The sequence below is a fragment of the Castanea sativa genome, chromosome 9 (genome assembly GCF_040712315.1).
Source record: "Castanea sativa cultivar Marrone di Chiusa Pesio chromosome 9, ASM4071231v1".
NCBI lineage: Eukaryota > Viridiplantae > Streptophyta > Magnoliopsida > Fagales > Fagaceae > Castanea > Castanea sativa.
In genome coordinates this window covers 1,191,989-1,212,615 of record NC_134021.1, presented here as the reverse complement: position 1 = coordinate 1,212,615, position 20,627 = coordinate 1,191,989, and the positions used below count along the sequence as shown (strand labels likewise).

General features: G+C 34.0%; 1 non-coding gene and 1 pseudogene across 1 annotated transcript; one reads left to right on the top strand and one right to left on the bottom strand.

Moving 5' to 3' along the window:
• Positions 1 to 8,443: 8,443 nt before the first annotated feature.
• Positions 8,444 to 16,296, bottom strand: LOC142610451 (uncharacterized; annotated as a pseudogene).
• Positions 16,297 to 20,448: 4,152 nt separating this feature from the next.
• Positions 20,449 to 20,520, top strand: TRNAH-GUG (transfer RNA histidin (anticodon GUG)). Its single transcript has one exon. It is a non-coding gene; the product is annotated as a tRNA-His (tRNA).
• The last annotated feature ends 107 nt before the right edge of the window (positions 20,521 to 20,627 follow it).

Here is a 20,627-nt window from a genome sequence, read left to right as displayed (position 1 = left end):
AAGCTTTTATTTTGTTTTTTGAAGTTTTATGATTGGATTCGGTGTGTCTCACACTAGTGTTTGAGAAATGAAGAGGGTGGGACCGTTGGACTGGGAATTGTGGGTCCTTTGTAATGACTGCAGTAATGTGACTAATGTCATCTTGCCCTAAAAATCCGTGTTGAGACTTTTAGATTAGAGAGAATTGCCCTAAAAGTTTTGTAGTGGACACGTCATGCAGGGGAAATATTTTCCTATTTTAGAAATAAAGGCAAAATATTTCATAAGATTCCACATATCCGTGAGTTTAATTAAAAAAAATATCCCTTAACCACTCTAAGAGCATCTCTAATAACTTAGATAAAAGTAAAATAATCTCTATAATAGAGAATGAAACTAAAAAATGATCTCAAGTGAATTCTCTAAATCATGATTCTTTTTTTAGCTCATAAACAGTAGCTCATTAAGTCTGATAGGCTACTATACATTAGCAAAAGAATAAAACTAAATAAAAAGTTAGCAAAGAAATGAGTGGGGATGGAGGTACGAGGATATGTGTGTTAAAAAATGAATAAATAAGAAATGAAGAAATAATATTTAAATGAGATAGAGGAAATAGTAGAGAATCTATTGAAATATGTATTTGAAAAATTAAGTAGGTAAATAAAAGGTAAATGTTATTGATTACTATCTAAATAGTACAAAAATATAGAGAAACTGCTGGAGATGCTCTAAGACGTCCACAAAAAGAAAATATCCATTAGTTGTAATTAGTGAGTACAACTTTCACTAACAAAATTAACATTATTACATATTTTGAAATTTTAATTATTGAATTACATATTTTTTATGTTCTTAATGCATATGTCAAATTTCATGGCAATCAGATATTATTTTCTATTTGATCTATTAACTTATTTTTTATACACAATATTAAATTACAAAAACTATAAAATTAAATATTTGATGGGTGATATAACTATTAATCTTTAATCTTCTGCAAATTTTACAAGTATAAATGATATAAGAAGAAAATGTAATTCAACAGTAGATTTGAAAAAATTTATATTTAATGAAAAGATATTGAGTGAAATTGTAATCAAACTTTGTTATGTATACATCCATCAAGTAGACATAGGGGTGTTATTTTATGTTTTCTTCCTAGGTATGTTAGCACGTACAACCTTACTAAAATTGAATTCGTTTGGGTCTAGTCCTGTTTTTTTTTTTTTTTTTGGTGAACAAGTCTAGTACTGTTTTTGTTTAGCTTTTAGCTTCTTCTTTTTTATGTACTGTTTTTTCTAAATTTTTTTTTAAAGTATTAGTATACTTTAACCTATTATTAGTAAAATGACAAATAAACTGATGTGAAAGGCACACTAGTAAGTGTTATTTGGGTCAACTTTTGCGAGCATCGCTCCATGTGAATGCCTCTACTTACATCATGGGTTTCTCTAACTTGTATGTGGTCAAATCTCAACAAGCAATCAGCAAAAAGTTAAATAAGCAAATGTAGCTATTTTTTTTTTCTAAGAGCTTGGTTAGCACTGTGCGTTGTGGTCGAAATTCTCTTGGCGGTTCTCACATGCCGGCCTTGGGAACTCCTTGCATTCTCTCCTCTTGACGTTTGCCTCAATGGATCCGTTAATCGGTGTTAATCAAATTTCTTGCCAGTAAAAGAATCTTGGTGAGTATTGCTCTCCTTTTTTGGGATATTCTCTGCCCACAAATTGATTGTTCGTGTTTCTGCACAACCAAATTAATCTAATACAAGTAGAGCTAACAAGACCTCTACGTAAATACTAAATAGTCTTTTAGATATATAGAAGTAGAACCTTTAAGGAAGCTTTCGACAAGCTAGCACAAATAGAGTAGAAGAGCCCATTCGCATCCTGGGGTTTTAGTAAGAGCTGTGGGTTGGGCTTGCCATGTAAGATTAAAGCCTTATTTGAAGAGCAAACACTGAAAAAATATGCTCCAACAGTCTCTCTATCTCTATTTTTTTTAGATTTGCTATAGTAGCTCTCTTGAAGTAGAGAGCATTGTAGCAAGTAGCAACTTCAAATCAATTTTCTCTCTTAAAAAAAATATCTGGCTGAATAAAAAATAAAAATGTTCTCTCTCATCCCTTTATCTCAACGGCTAGAAAGTACAACAAAATACATTTTGAACAATCACAAAATAGAAAATGCAATGAAATTAAATATACAATCTTTCTCATAATTTCAGAACCAAAAAAATTATTGGGTTCACAATCTTTCACTTACTCCCACAAAGGAACCCAATAATGAAATCAGAACCAAAAAATAAAAATAAAAATAACGATTTGACCCATTTCTACCACATGTCATTGGTAGTGGGGAAGAGATCAAGCAGCGGTGGAGAGGAAGATAGGCGGCGGTGAAGGTAGAGCAGATCAGCAGATGACGGAGACGATTTTCCTCCATTGGCAATTTCCTCCTCTCTCTATCTTCGTTTGATGAGAATCATATGGTGCGGTAGTGTGTGAGCTTTAAGTTTATGTGTTTTGATTGGATAGAGGGAAAGAAACTTGTGGACGAAGTGGTAAGAGAACAAAGAGAAAGGAAGAAAGAAAATTAAAGAAAGTAAAAAAAAAATAGAAAGAAAGAGAGCTATGTGGAATGTCCTGGAGGAAATGATAGGGAAAAAAAGAAAAGAGCAAGGGTACCTGTGTGGAGGAGAAGGATGACAAAAATTAAAGAAATAACGGAAAAATAAAATTAAAAATTAAAAATTAAAATTGAGAAATACTACCACAATATTTTCATAATATTTTACAATAAATCTTAAGTAGTAAGTTATTATTGGTGAGAAAAAAATAATTTTTAGAAAAAAAAAAATAATTTTAATAGTATGTTCAAATTAAAATCAATATCAACTCATCACAAATGATTTTTTTGTGAAAGTGTTGTAAAAATATTATGAAGGTAGTTTTTAGGAATGAATAAATGAAAATTGAAAGGAGAATAAAGAAATATTAAAGAAATAATGAAGAAATAATATTTAAATAGGATAGATAAAAGATAGAGAGTTTGTTGGAAAATGTATTTGAAAAAGTAGGTAGCTGAAAGATAAAAAGAACTATTTACTCTCCAAACAGTACAAAAATTTGGAGAGTGAGATGCTCTAAAGATATTGGTTAAGAGTTATTTATTGGAGAGTCTGTCAAAACATCAATTGCTTTTTTTTTTTTTTTCTTTTCCTATAAAAACTTTCTTTAAATGGATTGTTAACCAATACCCTAAGGGCATTCATTAGCATTTTCCTTATAAGAATAGGAACATTTATCAATGATAATGTGCTTGGAGCCTGTTGACATCCCCTCACACCTAAATGCAGCGATACAAGATATTTTGAAGATTCATGAGGAAGCTCTAGATCAAAAATTGAATAATAATAATAAAATAAATTATAAAAAAACACTCTTTATTTTAATTGGAATGCTTCATAAAGGGCTAAGGAATATATCACTGTAGCTTTAGGAGCCTCTTACAATGCTCAATTTAAGAAATGTTGGTGCCTACATCTTTTGATTGGATGATCTTGAGGACAAGCTTATTTTCTAATTTTTACTAAGATCAAATCAAGAATATGGAAGTAGCTTTAAGGTTGTAAGAAGCAACTTTTTTTCTCAATCTAGTGAGATTTTGATAAAGATGTAGTGCAATCGATTCCTATGTGTTGAATGTGTTGTTGTATTTACCCATTATTTTGTGGACTGTCATTGTCATTTTAAGTATTTGAGAATGTGTGGGTTCTCTATTTTCTTTATTTGCTTTTTGGGACCATAATGGTATGGACCAATATTTTGAACACAAGAGGAAGCCCCAACTCTCACCCTTTATAAGATGGCAATTGGCTCATTAATTTGCTATCTCCCTTCTCTCTCTTCATCAGGTGTTAGAACAGAGAGTAGTTCTTCTCCTCTCTCACACACAGGCACACTCTTACCTCTTGCAGCCACCATTAATTGACAAATCTAGGGATTTTCTTACTTCTTAGGATATTCATGAGGATTCATCATCTATCTGAAGAGGTATGTGTTTTCTTCCCATTAACATCCTACATGTTGTGATTTCATTTCAAAAAGTGTATTTGGGTAAATTTCTAACATGTGTTGCTTCAAAAGTTCAAATAAGGTGTGATTCAAAATACATGTAAATTATGGTGGGAACAACATGATCACAGGAGGAAGACATACTGGATGAGTTGGTATAAGCTATGTAGATAAAAAAACGGAAGGTGAGATGGGATTTAAAGGTGTTTAACTTGGCATTTTTGGCAAGAGCAAGGATGGAGGTTGATTCATGATACTCAATACTAGTTATAAAAAGTCTTCAAATATCAAGGTATTTCTCACTTGGTTCTTTCATGGCATCAACTAACTACTTCCCCATATACAACTTATGCTTGATGTAGTGCTATGGAGAGAGACTAAAAGAGTAATAGAGTTGGGATTGGTCGATAGACAGATTCCTGCTAATGACAGCTTTTAAAGCAATTTCCCCTAAATGTGTGCTCCATGTTGATGCACCCAGGGCTGGCCCTAGACATTTTGGGGCCTAAGGCGAGAATTAAAAATGTGGTCTTTTTTATACCTGTATATTAATTAAATTAATGTTTATTTAATATTTTATATTATAATATATTTCATTTAAAATCTATTTTTCTTGCATTTTGAGATACAAATTGACTAATTAAATTTTTGTATTCAAGTTCTTCTAACATCTCATTTTCAATTGATAATATAGCTAATCCAACGGTCGAGGAACTCTGCTGCATCTAATAAACCGTGATGCAAATGCTCTAGTCAGTTCCCTGAACGAACCTACAGACCCAGATTTCAGACCGTTGAACCACCTCATAGCAACATGTCCCAAGCTAGAAGGGAAGACTTTGCACATCAGGGTCTCATTGTGAGAATGCACTGCCATTCTCTGGTTAAAGTGGCTCACATGTTCCACCGGGTCAGTCCGGCCGTTATAAATGGTAAAGGTGGGCTCTGGGGAGTCTTCCATTTTCAATCCTGCGTGAGAATGGTGATTTGGAGAGTTGGTGCAACGCCCGGCTCATAGCATCGTTCCCCAAGCCCCTAGAGGGGAGCTTCCTGTGCCTATGACCTGGCATGCCATTCTCTTCACAAGAGGATGTTTTGCTGGGGGACGACCATGACCTTGAACTGTAGCTACTTCCCCGGGATCTCCCTAAAGAAAGACTAGATGAGGATGGCGAATGCCTCCGTCTGACGCGGCGTAACTTCCTCTTAAGATGATTGATCTCCTTCTGCATGGCTTTGGCACCATCTTCATGGGTGGTACTATCTCCTCCACCGTGAGTATGACTCGCTCTAGGATACTCAGTGTGAACGCTACCCTCTCGATCCCTCCAGTGCTCAAGACGCTCGAAAAGATCCTCAGGTTGCGATCCCTAAGATTCTGCATGGTGTGAGCCTAAGCCTGCCATGGTGTTCCAGTTCCTTTTACACTAGATCCCCATAGACGGTGCCAATTGTAAGCGCACAATTGCGCCTGGACCCAAAAACACACGTGGGCTCAGGCCCAATGAGCCTTAAACAATGAAATTTGTAGAGTGTGGGCTCGCAATCTAGTTTAGTGATATTTGAAACTTGATGAACAAGCTAAAATATTACAGTATTTGCAAATAATAGACAAACGGGGCAAAATAAACCTCATCGGACGTAAGCCGATGACAACTTATATATTATTTCTCATTTTTCTCTCAAATGTCACAGTTCTTAATATTTGTCCCCCCCTTTCTTTACTCTCTTTCCTCCTTAAATACTTCTTCTTCTTCCCTCTTTATCCATGTGTAACACAAATCACCCTATTAGACACCTGTCCCATCCACCACCCTCTGGAAGTCTTTAAATGATAGCAAGAAGGCTAACTTCTACTATTCAGGAGTCACTCCCCCATTAATGCGGCCAGAGAGGTAGGTGCAGGGTCTTTAATGTAGAGGTAGCAGCTTTTTTCTAAGATATTTCTCTCACACCGTTGCGTCTGGAGGGTGCTTAAATCCCCCTCTTAACCAACGGTTTTTCCAAAACTCTGCCTTGATCTTTTTGGCGAATCCCAGGATCATCGTGGGTCTGTCCGAGGAGATATTCGTCCTCGGACGAATCCTCGGACTCTCGACTCATGGGCCGACCTACAGTTCTAGGAGGCTTTTAGTTTAAAACAAACTAGCGTCCATCAACAAAGCCCGAGGCCCAAATACTTACCTAGGTCCTTTTAGTCCCCACAGATTTTATTCATTTTAATTTTGAAAAACTTCGAGTGTAATGAATAGTAGAAAAATGTCTAGTGTCATCACCTACAGGAAAAATTATATCATTGTCTCTAATTGGACCTCTTTCTACTAATAAATCTCTTAATTTTGTGTCAATATTTTTCCAATTACCTGGATCATAAATATTTGGAGGAATATTATTCAACATGTCATTATTATTTTCATTTTCTTCTAGTTGAAGATCATTATGTTGAACTTGTTCATTTGTGACATTTTCATGATTATTTTCATTTTCTTCTAAATTATTTTTAAGTTCATTATCAAAATTTGTTGTATTGCAAAATTGAACATTATTGTTATCTTGCAATTGTATCATTTCATTATTTTCTAACTCTTTTTGGTGAATTTCTTGCTCATTTTTTATATTTTCATCTAAATTTTGTGTTATATTTTGTTTATTACTAATAACAAATTTATCCATTGATCCTTTTTGAGACTCAATTAATTAATTTTTTCTTTTTTTAAGTTTTCCATATCCAAATGCATATTTTCTAGTAGGCATTTCTAATCAAATAATATATTTATAAAGACTAAAATAAAAAATAACTTTCAAGTGTAGAGCAAATGAGAAATTGAACCTGATTTATATAGAAAGTATTGTTGTAGTTTCACCGAACAATAACAAGTTTTTAGCAATCTCAACCTGCATAAATAAAGACTTATTTAATATATTACCACTAACTAAAATATATATATATATATAAAACACGAGATTAAAATTAAAAAAAATAAGCACAAGCATAACAAAAATTTAAGCACAACTATAATACAAGGCTTATTAATTTATAATACCCACCCACAAAAAAACACAAAACAAATCCTATCTATAACCCAAAAAAAAAGGGGTTGAATCATTAAAAAAAAAACAAAAACTTGAAGACCCAAAACTGTTACAAAACCAGGGACCAATCTCAATCTTATTACAAGAATACAAGTCAAAGTGAAAGCGCCCAAACTGGACCCCAAATATTTATAATTTATACCTGAAGATGAAGTGGACGGTTGGTGAGTGGTGAGCAGTTGACTAATGAGGGAGGCAGAGAGCAGATTCAGAGAAAGAATGAGAGAGGTGACTAGGCGCCGAGGCGGACTGATGAGGGAGGCGTCGAGGCGGTCCAGGCTTGCTGCCTTGCTTCAGTTGCTTGAGCTATTGTCTGTTGAGCAGATGAGAAGTGATTTAAGTGAACAATGGAGTGGAGAGAATCAGAGAGAATGAGAGACAAAGAGAGGCGGAAAGCAGAGAGAAATGTAAAATTTTTAGGGTTTGAATTGTTTTATTTGTTTTGATTTGTGATTGTTTTGTGGTTAATCTCTTAGACTGGATTTGTAGTTTATCTGGATGATTTTTGGTTTATCCAGAGGATAACAATGTTTAACCAGATTTACCAAAAAATTTGTTTTTTGGTTAAAAAGATGTACCAGATTTTTGTAATTCATCTGATACTATTTTTTTTTTTTTTTGGTTTAAATCTGATACTAATTTTTTTTCTACTACCCCTTATTTTTTAAAATTTGGGAGCCTCCCTTCTGCTTGGGGGCCTTAGGCAATTGCCTAACTCGCCTAAAGGAAGGGCCGGCCCTGGATGCACCATGCATGAATCAGTGATGCCATTGAAACTAGTTGCCACAAATGGAATGTTTACACCATTGATGGGATTTTCCTTCCTTCTGTGGCTGATATTATTAACGAAATTTCTTTGAGTGATAGGCAACTGAATAATGTTATTTTTGTGGACAGTGATCACATCCTAAGGCCCATATTCTATAAGTAGTACTTACCATCTTCTAATGGAGGAGTTGCACAATAATTTTTAGGGAAAATCTTCTTGGTGCTACAAAAAAAAAAAAATCTTTGGATGCAAGTGTGATACAGGATGCAAAAGCGTTAAGAAGCACACGTTTACTTCTAGAAAACAAGAAACAAAACACGTTTGTTTCTAAAAATAATCTCGAATCCATGAGGGTTCCTTGAATCCATAAGGAGAAAGGATTCTAGAATCTACCAGACAAAATTTGAATTTTTATTAATATCAATAATACTATAAAAACGTTTACAGACTTAAGGGCCTATTTCAGAGTTCTGTAAAACTTGACAGACAAGAAAATATATTCCAAAATAACTCCTAATTAATATCTAACCATAATAGGAACCAAATTTGACCTAAAAAACATTAAAAGCGATTAAAAACAATGAAGTAAATCACCTAAACCTAAAATAACGTTTTTTACATGAAAATACCAAATTTAACAAATTACAAAAATTAATTTGAAGATTCCGTCCTACATCAAATACCTCCACTTGAAACAAATTTGTCCTCGAGTTGATAGTTGAAATCTAAAATATTCCATGCCAAGAGAACAAATACATTGAATACTTCATCTTCTTTGTATTCTTACCTATTGAAGCATTTTAATATTAATTAATTAAAATGGATTTATATGATAACATAAATGTAAAGATGTGGGAGTTGATATGGAAGATAAAGAGTTAGTGGAATGTTTATTCCCACATTAAAAAGAGAGAGACTATTTTACTTTTTAATTGTGGTGATTGGTAGGCTGATATATTTGTATAGATAGAGGGTTGGAAAATACTTTTAGAAAAAGTTCAATTTTTGAAGTGAACATATTATCTTCAATAAATTTTAGAAAATAAATTATAAATTTTAGCATATTACAAAATAATTATATATTTCTACGCATTGCGTGGATTTGCGACTGGTGGAAAATAAATCTAATCCAAACACACAGTAGGTGTAACCAATGTTATTCGAGAATAAAAGCACGGATTGTCCTCACAAAATAGTGTTTGAGCGTGTGGAGAAACGTGAGAACAGTGAGAGGGATTTTCAAATTCCATGGTATGTGAGGGAATTTGAAATCAATAGATTTGGACTCCTGAAATCCATGATGGATTTGGGCCAAATCCAAATTCTCTCATTTTAAGTTATCCAAACAAAGAATTTGGATTTGGGCCCCTCAAATCCAAATCCAAATCCAAATCCATGGTATCCAAACAGACCATAAAGGGTTTAATAAGACTTGTTTCCATGTCAAACACTCCTACACCCAAGCCTCCATATACCACTTCTAGGTGCATATGCCAGTCCCAATTGTCATCCTTGAATAAGATGCAATTACTTCTGCTAGGGATAGTGCTTGTAGGATAGCACCAGGAGTTGCCACCACCAACAAAAACAGCATGATCTTCCAAGTCTGTCGCTTCCTCCCATGATGCATTCAAGTTGCACTTGTAGACGAAAAAGGATGTAGTCTTGTGACCCATTAAAGGATCATCATGTTGATAACAAAAAACTGCAAAAAGATTTTCTAATGACCCCACCAAAAATAGTTTTTGGAGTTCCCAGTCCCACATATTTTCTGGACGAGGATAAATAACTTGTACCTCAGCTGACATAGAAGCATCAAATTCAAAGCGCACCAGCTTGCTGTGATCACAAAGTGCATATATCTGATCATTAAAACATGCAACATCTTTGAACTTTAAATTGTGTGAATTGACAACAATAACCCACTCACCTTCTTCTCTTCTGTGCGAAGCCGCTCCTCCTTCCACTCAAGTAAAAGCCAAGCTATTCATGGGGCCAAAAATTGCAATGACAAGTGTTAGGGACATATTTGTATGTAATTGGCATATCTTTTGACAAAACGCACTTTACTTGTATTTGGGTAAATCTAAGTTGGTTCAAGATGATCATTACAAGTGGTAAAATTGAATACATAAAGATTACTCAAAAACTGCTCAAGAAAAGTGCAATCTACAGGTCTCGATAGCTCCTCAACAAGAGCTCGATCTGTCGAGATTCATTAAAACTCGACATATGTCTCGATCTATCGAGCTTACGGGATTCAAACTATAGTCAGCAACGTTTTTATTTTTAAAGGCTATTTGTTTGTAGGTTTATATAATCCTTATTGGACTAGGAAAGCCCAAGGTTTGTGTAAACCTATTTGGAATAGGAGAGTCCATTAAGCTCCTATTTAAAGGAGGTGGAAAAAGGAAAATCTAACCCTAGAAATCTTCATAAGGTTTTCTTTTTGAAACCCTAGCCTCCCCCCACAGAAGAAAAAGTTATTGCTGTGTTTCTTGTATGCCTTTGGGTTCTGTAACCAAGCAAAGTCTCTTGCACCAACATTGAAGATCTTATTGGTGTTTCTATGTGAAGCTGCTGCAAATCAACTACAAAAATCAAAGGGTTGCTATGGTGTTAGTTACGTACTGGGATTCGTACAAAGGAGTAAGTCGCGTACTGGGATCCGCGCATAGATTGGTTAGTCATGTACTGGGAGCCGTGCATTGAAAATGAGAAATTGTCACTACAGAACAAGTCCAATTGTGTATTGGGGTAAGGGTTCAACTGGAAGTTGGTATAAGATACTGGGATTCGTTTACTTGTAACTGCTTGTTGTGATAATAGTGAATTCTCGAGAGTGGTGACCTTAAAATCACCCGGTAGGGTTTTGCCTCGGTGGTTTTTCCCATTCCGTGTTAACTTTATTTTTCGCTGCATATTAACTTAGTTAGTGATTTGTTTAATTAATTAACTTGGCTAGTTAATCAATTAATTTATTATAAGAGGTCAATACATTTTTTGGTCTATCAACAAGGAAGGATAAATTATGAGAAGGGTCCTTCAAAACGATGAATTTGTGTACAGGGCAAAACTACACTAGATCTATACCAGCCAGTCCTCGAATTGTGTCTAGTGGTGGAAGGTCAATTAGTTTTCCTTTCATAAGGTGCACAAGGTGGGATACATAATTAGCACTCAAGGTTACAACCCAACCGTGTGGAGATCACCAACAACGTTTTTTGTGAATTGTAGGTAGTTTTAACAAGTAACATTTGTTGTTGTAGAGATTAATGATACATCGCAGATCAGAATCTAGTTTTTCGGAAAGCATCAGTCATGGAAACAAAGACCAGCTTGTAGCTTCCAAACAAGCAGAACTACAGGGGTTGCAAAATGTTAAAATCGCTTTCATATCTTTGAAATTAGGTATTCGATTTCCATTTTCACCGATCATATCTGCGGGGAGTTTAGACCAGATGGGAGCTTGTGGTCCATTGGATTCTAACCCAATGTTGGAGGTCACGAGAGAAGTGGAAGAAGAAGAAGAACAATTAACTAGAAATTTTTCCAACCGAGGCTTGATATTAGTATAAGTGATGGATCAATCAAGATAAGAATCGCAATCACTGGGGATTCACTAATAACAAAAGATGATGCACTAGTTAAGATCGTTAAGAAAAACTCAAAGAAATACAAGTCTTTTTTAGCATGAGTAGGAGATAGAAATGTAAAGACCAACATCGTTACAAACAGAGTTAATCAAAAAATTGAAGTAGAAATGACATAATTGCGAATGAGAGTGATGGAAAAGGCAATTTGAAAATAGGCAGAGACTTTAAAGACGTATGGCAAAGCACCGAGTGACCTCGTCATGGAGCTAGGTGAGCTGTATATATGAAGAAGCTGTAACAGATATAAAAGTGGAAACCTTAAAATGATTCTGAGTAGGGGTATGCAAAAAACTGATGAACCGAAAAAACCAGCCAAACCGAGTTCAATTTTTCGGTTCAATTTTGGTGCGGTTCGATTTGAATTTTTTGAAACCGAAATAGGTTCGATTTGAATTTTTTGAAACCGAAATATTTCGGTTTCAGTGTTGGATTTTTTCACCTCAAAACCAACCGAACCGACCGATATATATATATATATATATATATATATATATATATATATATATATATATATATTTAAGTAAGTTTAAAATATATCAGAGAAAGTAGCTTAGTGGAAAATCTCACTCGTGTCAGGCACCAGTTCGCTAGTTCAAGCCTTCACCTCTCCAACTAGTCTAGTAAGAGAGAAAAAAAGAGTTGGAAGGCCGCGTTGTTTCAAGCTGCTTTTGATCATTACAGCCACTGCTGCAATTCCTTGAATCTGTAAGTTTTCACTTTTCAAACACATCTATCTTTCTTATTTTCTTCTTCCCTAGTTATTTTACTTTCCACACACATCCTTCAAATTGTTTTTTTACTATTTTTTTATTTTATCCGTATTGTGGTTCAAGATTTACCAACAAATTTCCATTGGCTTCAATGAGTACTCAAGGAACCTCACTGTTGACATCATTATCTTCTTCTTCTTCAAGACGGTGGAGATATGATGTTTTCCTTAGTTTTAGAGGCTTGGGTATTTTCACCTTTAGAGATAATGAAAGGCTTGAGAGAAGAAAATCTATTTCACCGGAGCTCTTGAAAGCAATAGAAGAATCAAGAATTTCTATTATTGTTCTCTCAAAAAACTATGCATCTTCGACATGGTGCTTAGATGAACTTGCAAAGATCATTTAGTGGATGAAAATGATGGGAATGACAGTTTTGCCTATATTTTATGATGTGGACCCATCTGATGTACGCAAACAGATGGGAACTTTTGTACAAGCCTTTGCTAAGCATGAAGAACGTTTAAAGAACAACACGGAAAAGGTGCAAACTTGGAGGGCTACTTTGAGTGAAGTGGCCAATCTCTCTGGATGGCATTCACAAGATAGGCAATGGAATTTAAAATTTTTATAATGTTTTAAACGACTCTTTCTATATATACCATGAATAACATCATTTACGATACAATATTTTGACTATAATATATGTTGTGTTAAATCCACCCATACAATATGTTGGAGCATTTTAATATTAAATAATTAAAATGAATAAATGTTATAACATAAATGTAAAGATATGGAAGATGAGGAGTTAGTGAAAATGTTTAATCCCACATTAAAAAGGAGAGAGACTATTTTGTTCGTTTTAATTGTGGTGATTAATGGGCTAACATGAATTGTCTCAAATATTGGGCCAGATACGTGCGCAAGGGAAATGTGAAGGGTGGAGGTACTCGCTCTCTTTAAAATGCTTATTTCATCCAATAATAATATGCCCAAAAATCATTTTCCTAGAAATGGTCAATTGAAGCCTAAAAAGAGAGCCTTTAAAAATAATAATAGACCTCAAGGAAGGGGAAACTCGAATAAAAATTACAATAAGAACCAAGAACCCCCTTCACAAGATCAATTTAATAGATCCTGTTTTGTCTGTGGCAAGAGTGGGCATATTGCTCGATTTTGCAAATTTCAGAAACGTGAATCTATCCCACAGGCTAATGTAACCGAAGAACCTTTAGTGGCTATGATTACAGACATCAATATGGTGCAATATGTTGAAGGGTGGTGGGCAGATTTTGGTGCTAATAAGCACGTCTGCTATGACAAAAATTGGTTCAAGTTGTACACTCCTTTTGAAGAAGAAAAAACTGTTATGCTTGGTGACTCTAGCAAAAAAGATGTACTTTACACTCCGTCCATGAGGAAGAATTTGATGTCAAGTTTTTTGCTTAACAAGCCTGGCTTCAAGCAAACTATGGAATCTGATAATTATGTAATCACTAAAAAGGGATTATTTGTGGGCAAGGGTTATGCTTGTGATAGAATGTTTAAATTGAATGTTGAGAATAATAAAGCATCTACTAGTTCAATTTATATGCTTTCTTCTGTTAATTTTTGGCATGCTCGTTTGTGTCATATAAATAGTAGATATGTGGGAATCATGAGTAGTTTAGGATTAATTCCAAAACTGTCAAAAGATTTTGAAAAATGTGAAACTTGTAGTCAAGCTAAGATTACAAAAAGACCTCATAAAAGTGTTGTAAGAAATACCGAATTGCTTGAGTTAATCCACTCCGATTTATGTGAATTTGAGGGAATTTTAACTTGTGGAAGAAATAGATATATTATCACATTTATTGATGATTTCTCAAAATATACAACTATTTATTTGTTGAAAAATAAAAGTGATGCTTTTGAAAAATTTCAAGATTTTTTAAAAGAAGTTGAAAATCAATTTGGTAGAAAAATAAAAAGAATAAGAAGTGATAGAGGCCGTGAAAATGAATCAAGTGCATTCAACTTATTTGTTCAGTCTTTGGGAATTATCCATGAAACTATTGCACCATATTCACCTGCTTCTAATGGTGTGGCTGAAAGAAAAAATAGAACTTTAATTGAGTTAACAAATTCCATGTTAATTGAATCTGGTGCACCTTTACATTTTTGGAGTGAAGCTATTTTAACTGCACGTCATGTTTTGAATAGGGTGTCACATAAAAAGTTACACACCACACATTTTGAGATGTGGAAAGGACATAAGCCAAATTTGGGATATTTAAGAGTATGGGATTGTCTTACTTATGTAAGGCTTACTGGCCCTAAAATACCTAAATTAGGTATAAGAGCTATTACCTATGCTTTTCTTGGTTATGCATTTAATAGTGCAGCCTATAGATTTTTTTATTTTGAAAACAAAATAATTTTTGAATCTGGTGATGCAATTTTTCATGAAGAAAAATTTCCTTTTAGATTGAAAAATAGTGGGGGTGAAGAAAATATTTTGTTACAACCTAGTTCTTCTACTTCACATTTACAAAATCAAGAAAATTTTGAAATGGAACCTAGAAGGAGTAAAAGAGCTAGAGTTGAAAAGGATTTTGGTCCTGATTATTATGTTTTTAACATTGAGGAAAATCCCCAAAATTTAAAAGAGGCTTTAACATCACCTAATGCTATATTTTGGAAAGAGACTGTAAATGATGAGATGGAATCTCTAATTTCTAATAAAATTTGGAAATTAGGTTGTAAATGGGTCCTTAGAAAAAACTTGAAACCGAATAGATCAATAGATAAGTTTAAAGCTAGACTTGTTGCAAAAGGCTTTAAACAAAAAGTTGATCTTGATTTCTTTGATACATTTTCTCCGGTAACAAGAATTACATTTATTAGATTGTTAATTGTTGTTGCTGCAATTTTTGATTTGAAAATTCATCAAATGGATGTAAAAACTGCTTTTCTAAATGGGGACCTAGAGGAAGAGATTTATATGGATCAACTTGAAGGCTTTGTAGAGCCTGGACAAGAAAACAAAGTATGTAAGCTAACTAAATCCTTATATGGCTTAAAACAAGCACTGAAACAGTGGCATGAAAAGTTTGATTTTTGCATGACTGAGAATGGTTATAAATCAAATGAATGTGATAAATGTATTTATTCTAAATCATGGAATAATTTACATGTTATTATTAGCCTCTATGTGGATGATATGTTGATTTTTGACTCAGATATGCATGTTATAAATGAGACAAAAAATATGCTTAAAAGCCATTTTGATATGAAAGATCTTGGTGAGGCTAATTTTATTTTGGGCATGAAAATTACAAAAACATGTGATGGAATATATCTTGATCAATCACATTATGTTGATAAAATATTGAGAAATATAATTTCCATGATCACAAAAGTGTAGCTACTCCTTTTGATTTTAGTGTTCATTTATTTCCTATGAATAATGATGATGAGATTTATAATCAAAAGGATTATGCTAGCATCATTGGTAGTTTGCGTTATGCTACTGATTGTACTAGACCTGACATTGCATATGCAGTAGGAGTGATAAAAAGATTTACTAGTCGAACGCGTAGGCTCATTCCATGCAAGCTTTGATGCTCGTGTAAAACCCGGAGCCTAGAGATGAAATCGTTCATGACTCCACCCCTTCCAAGTAAATATGTCTCCCGGGCAGCCAGAACTCAGGTGCCCGGCACCACTTAAGGGAACACCTTTGCCGGGCAACAAACCTAACGGTGAAGCTGGTTCCAATGCCATTATTACCTTCCATCCACCACCCAACACCCACTCAGGGATAACGGTATTGGACCTCCTTTCCATTACCTAGGGAACACCTCTGCCGAGCAACAGACCTAACGGTGGAGCTGGTTCCAATACTACTATTACCTTTTGCCCACCACCAAACATCCACTCAGGAATAACGGTATTGGACCTCCTTTCCATCACCAAGGGAACACCTCTGCCGGGCAACAAACCTAACGGTGGAACTAGTTCCAATGCCATTGTCATCTTCCCCCACTCGCATTTAAAGCACCCACTTAGAAGAGACAACACTGGACCTCTCCTTCCACTGACTAGGAAATTGATCGTAGCATTCCCCCTAACTTGGTCTATAAATAGGCAATGGAAATTCAGGTGTGGGGGTGGGCAACTCTGGAGTGAAAAGATTAGAGCGAAATAGAGACTATCCTGGGAAAAGAAAGGAAGGTGTTAGAGAGAATAAGGAAAACTTAGGAGCTGGGCTTGCCGAGCATAGCATCACCCATTGTAGGAAATTCGAAAGTCCACCATACAAGTACATTGTGAGCCCAAATACCTCCTAGGCCCAATAGTCGTATCTGGGTGCCCATAGATACAATTCGAGATTTATGTGTTTACCAATTATTGAAATAGATGGATCTGAGCGTGATTAAATCTTTGTATAGAAAAATGAACACACTTGAACCAACATTCATATTAAATCTTGTACAGAAAAATGAACACACCTGAGCCTACAGTCACACGTAGACATTTTCCCATCCAATTAAACATGTAAAATCCTTATGTAAAGCTTACCCACCTAAAAGGGTCCAATTCTACAAAAGTCCACGACTACAGAATAACATTTCACATGAATTTGTGGTCTCGTTTAACCAAGTGATTGCTTTGCATTTAGACTATTGGATCCGAGTAAAACTTGGAAGCATAAATTATCCATTAATTTAACCAAATTTCCAAACCATAAATAATTAGTGATGATGAATAATTCCAAATCCAGAATTTGTACCGAATTGATTACATAGTGTTAATGTGTAACAACAGATAATGTCATCAAGCAATTTTAAACTCTCTACATCCTTTTGATTGAGACCTCAGATTACTGTGTTTGCCAAATATTAAAAAAAAAAAAAAAACCATTTAAGTAAGGATGAAAATTACATTTGTACATCAGAAATGACAACTTGCATAAATTGAGCAAACGAATCTTCCAACCAATTATAATCATCATTAATAAAAACAGCCTACTTTGCTAACACTATGCAACACTATTTATTTGGATGGAAGAAAGCAATGAAGAAACAAAATGTATATTAATCTATAATTTGGTATTACAGAACTTCAAAGCTTGAACAGCAGGCAACACATTTGTTTCAAAGATGCCAATACCAATAGCAAACTGAGCAACATAGTATGCAGCCTAAAATGAAGTGTTCACATCCCACAATGCTTTGAACTGCAAAGCAACTCTACGGGAGGACCTACAATGATCTTAAACCACATAGGATGTGGAGGAGTCCATTGAGTTGAATCCAACACATTAATTGAATCATTGTCAAATCCCCACCTAGTCCCACGCAATCCATACCAAAATAGAGGCTTAGGTAGCGTTTCGATAGCTGATTGCTAATTGCGTTTGGCGTTTTTGCCTTTTTTTTTTTTTTACTAGCGCCTCTTGCAGTATTTTTATGGGTGAACAGTAACCTAGAAATTATTTTTTTATTGTTTTCAGCAATAAGTTTTCAGTTTTCAACAAAGTAAACGGTATCTAAACACACACTTAGGCAGTTTGGATACAGCGTTTTGTGGCCACGTCCAGCGATTCTGCGTTTTTTTTTTTTTTCAACGTGCATGAACAGTAACCGGTACTGTTTATGCACGGTATTTTACTGTGCGGGAGACCAATTTCACTGTTCACGTACTGTTTACGCACTGTTCATGGGACCCGCAAGCACTTTATTCAGAAAAAAAATATTAAAAATGGGTCCCACAACACTATTCACACATTTAAAAATTATTTTGCTACAGTGTTTTCAGTTTACAGTTTTCAGCAATAAGATCTATCCAAACGGACCCTTAAAGAAAGTTAAGCAAATTATTTCTGAAGCCAATGTCTACGAAGCTTTTGTTCTTGCACCTTTACCTTATATAAAATTGGTTATATACATAAATTATAGTGAAAGGCAGTCCCCTTCTAATTAAATATCTCTCTTTTTCTTCTTTTTTTTTTTTTTTCTTTTTTTGAGAAGAAGGACTAAACCATTTTATTAAACCGGATTCAAAAAATCAAACAATACAAATGAAAAAATATTTAGTGGAAAAGACTCCATCCAGACCCCTAAAGGAAAATATAATCTTGCTCTCTGGGCTAAGGCATATGCAACTGCATTGTCTTGTCTAACAACATAAGAGAAAGAACATTTCTGAAAAGAGTTAGAGTGAGACCCAATGTCTTTTATGATATGACATCTCTATATAAACTAATTGGAAATATCAAAAGATATAAATGAAAGTTATATTGCATCATGGTAAAAAAATTTAATAAAATTTTAATATATACAAAAACTTAATAGATTTGTAAAGATGGTTACAATACCATTTATTTCATTTTGTTGAAAAAAAAAAGAATTTATCACTACAAATTTCAACATCTAAAATTACATCCAATTGGCACAAGTGCTAAACTACTAATAACAAAGAACATTGATTAACACCCTCCCGTTGAAAAAACACTTATTAATGCCTACCTGTGATTAATGCATATCCATTCAAGCAAAAAATCATACAGAAGATTTTTGTGCTATGACTTACAGCAATTGAAGCTTCATCTCCTTCATAGGAGGCTCTAACCTCCTTCAAGGGAGGCTTTAACTTCAGTTTTTTTAGTAAAGTAGTTATGCAAAACTTCCTTCAATTATTTTAGTAATAATTATCTGAAACTCTTGTAAAAAATAACGTAGTTTACTTTCTTTTCTTTTTTTTTAAAGCATTTGAACGTGGGTTGGGTTTTGACGTACTATTTGAAATTTTTTGGATTTGTTTTTAACTTTTAGTTGTTTTTGTAGTAGTTATCTGAAACTTTTGTTATAGATTTGAATTTTTTTTTTTTTTGTGGATAAATTTAAACGCGGGTTTTTTTTAGGGAAAATCTGAATGTGGTTTTTTTTTTTTGGAGAAACATTAATTTGAACATGGATTTGAATGTGGTTTTTTTTTTTTTACATGTCTAACCCTATCATTTAAGTTTTACAAACTGATAAATTTAAAGGTATTTTAGGCATCAAAATTGAGGATTCTGTAGTATAGATAAGGGTAAAATACTATGACACTTCTTAAATTTTGGGGTAGTTGCACTTACACAGTTACACTCCATAACTTTAATTTTAGCCAATTTAGTACGTAATTTTTTGGTAATGTAACAAATAGACCCCTAATTAAACTTTTATGTTGTTGGTGAAAGAAATAGTTAAGATGTCTATTTGCAACAATAACAAAGTTTATGTAGTAAATTGAGTAAAATAAAATTTAAGGGGTGTACATAACTACTCAAAAGTTCAAAAAGTGTGAGAGTATTTTTCTCATGATATAAAAAATAAAATTAGGAATTTTAGAAATTAAAATTTCGAACTACTCCAAAGGTTTCTAATAGAGCTGCATATGCCATTGCCATAGCTCAAGAAGCCCAAACTTGGGAAAGTTCTTGAAATTTGGTAAAGGAATGTTGAGTTTTTATTAGAAGAAATTATACTTTTTCCCTTTTTAACTAAATCTCATTTTACACTTTGCCCTATAAAATATCGAAATGAATGATCAAGCTCTCAAATTTATAACTCTATGATACTTTTTAGTTTTTACTACAAAAAAATTAATTAAAAAAAACTCAATAACACTTAACCCCTTGCTATCTGTTTTGATATTAAGGGTGAGTTTGGCATTAACTTGTGTGTGTATACATGTAACGTTAAAACATGTTAAGAGTCTGTAGCTTAGTGGCATAACATGTGTGCTGGCCAGGAGTTCTTTTTTTTTTTTTTTTTTTCACCGTTTTTTCTCTCTCACACTATAGCAACTTATTCTTATCTCTTCTACTCAACACCGACCCCCTCCCCCAATTCTCTCTCTCTTCAAGTTCAAGTAATGCTGCTATTATGATTTGATTCTGCTACTGGTATGTTTTCTTCTATTTTGTTTCTCTCATTCCAAAACCACTCTTCTTAAGATCTTCTTCTCTTTCTCTTATTGCCCTATTGGGTGGGCAGAAAAAGAGAAGCGGAAGTCAACGAAGTTTGATATGCCCATTTCCTAAAAAGTAAAAAATAAAAAAGTCTGATAAGGTCAAGTAATTTTTTTATGTTGTTTTTGTACTAATTAGATTAATATCTTGAAAGTCATCAACAAGTGGCTGTAGTTTAGTGGTAAGAATTCCACGTTGTGGCCGTGGAGACCTGGGCTCGAATCCCAGCAGCCACATTAAATAAATATCCATTTTAATTTTTTAAACTTAGTATTTCTATTAAGCTGGGCCCAATTGGGCCTGCCCATACTGCCTTTGTGTATCAATCACAACACAAATACAA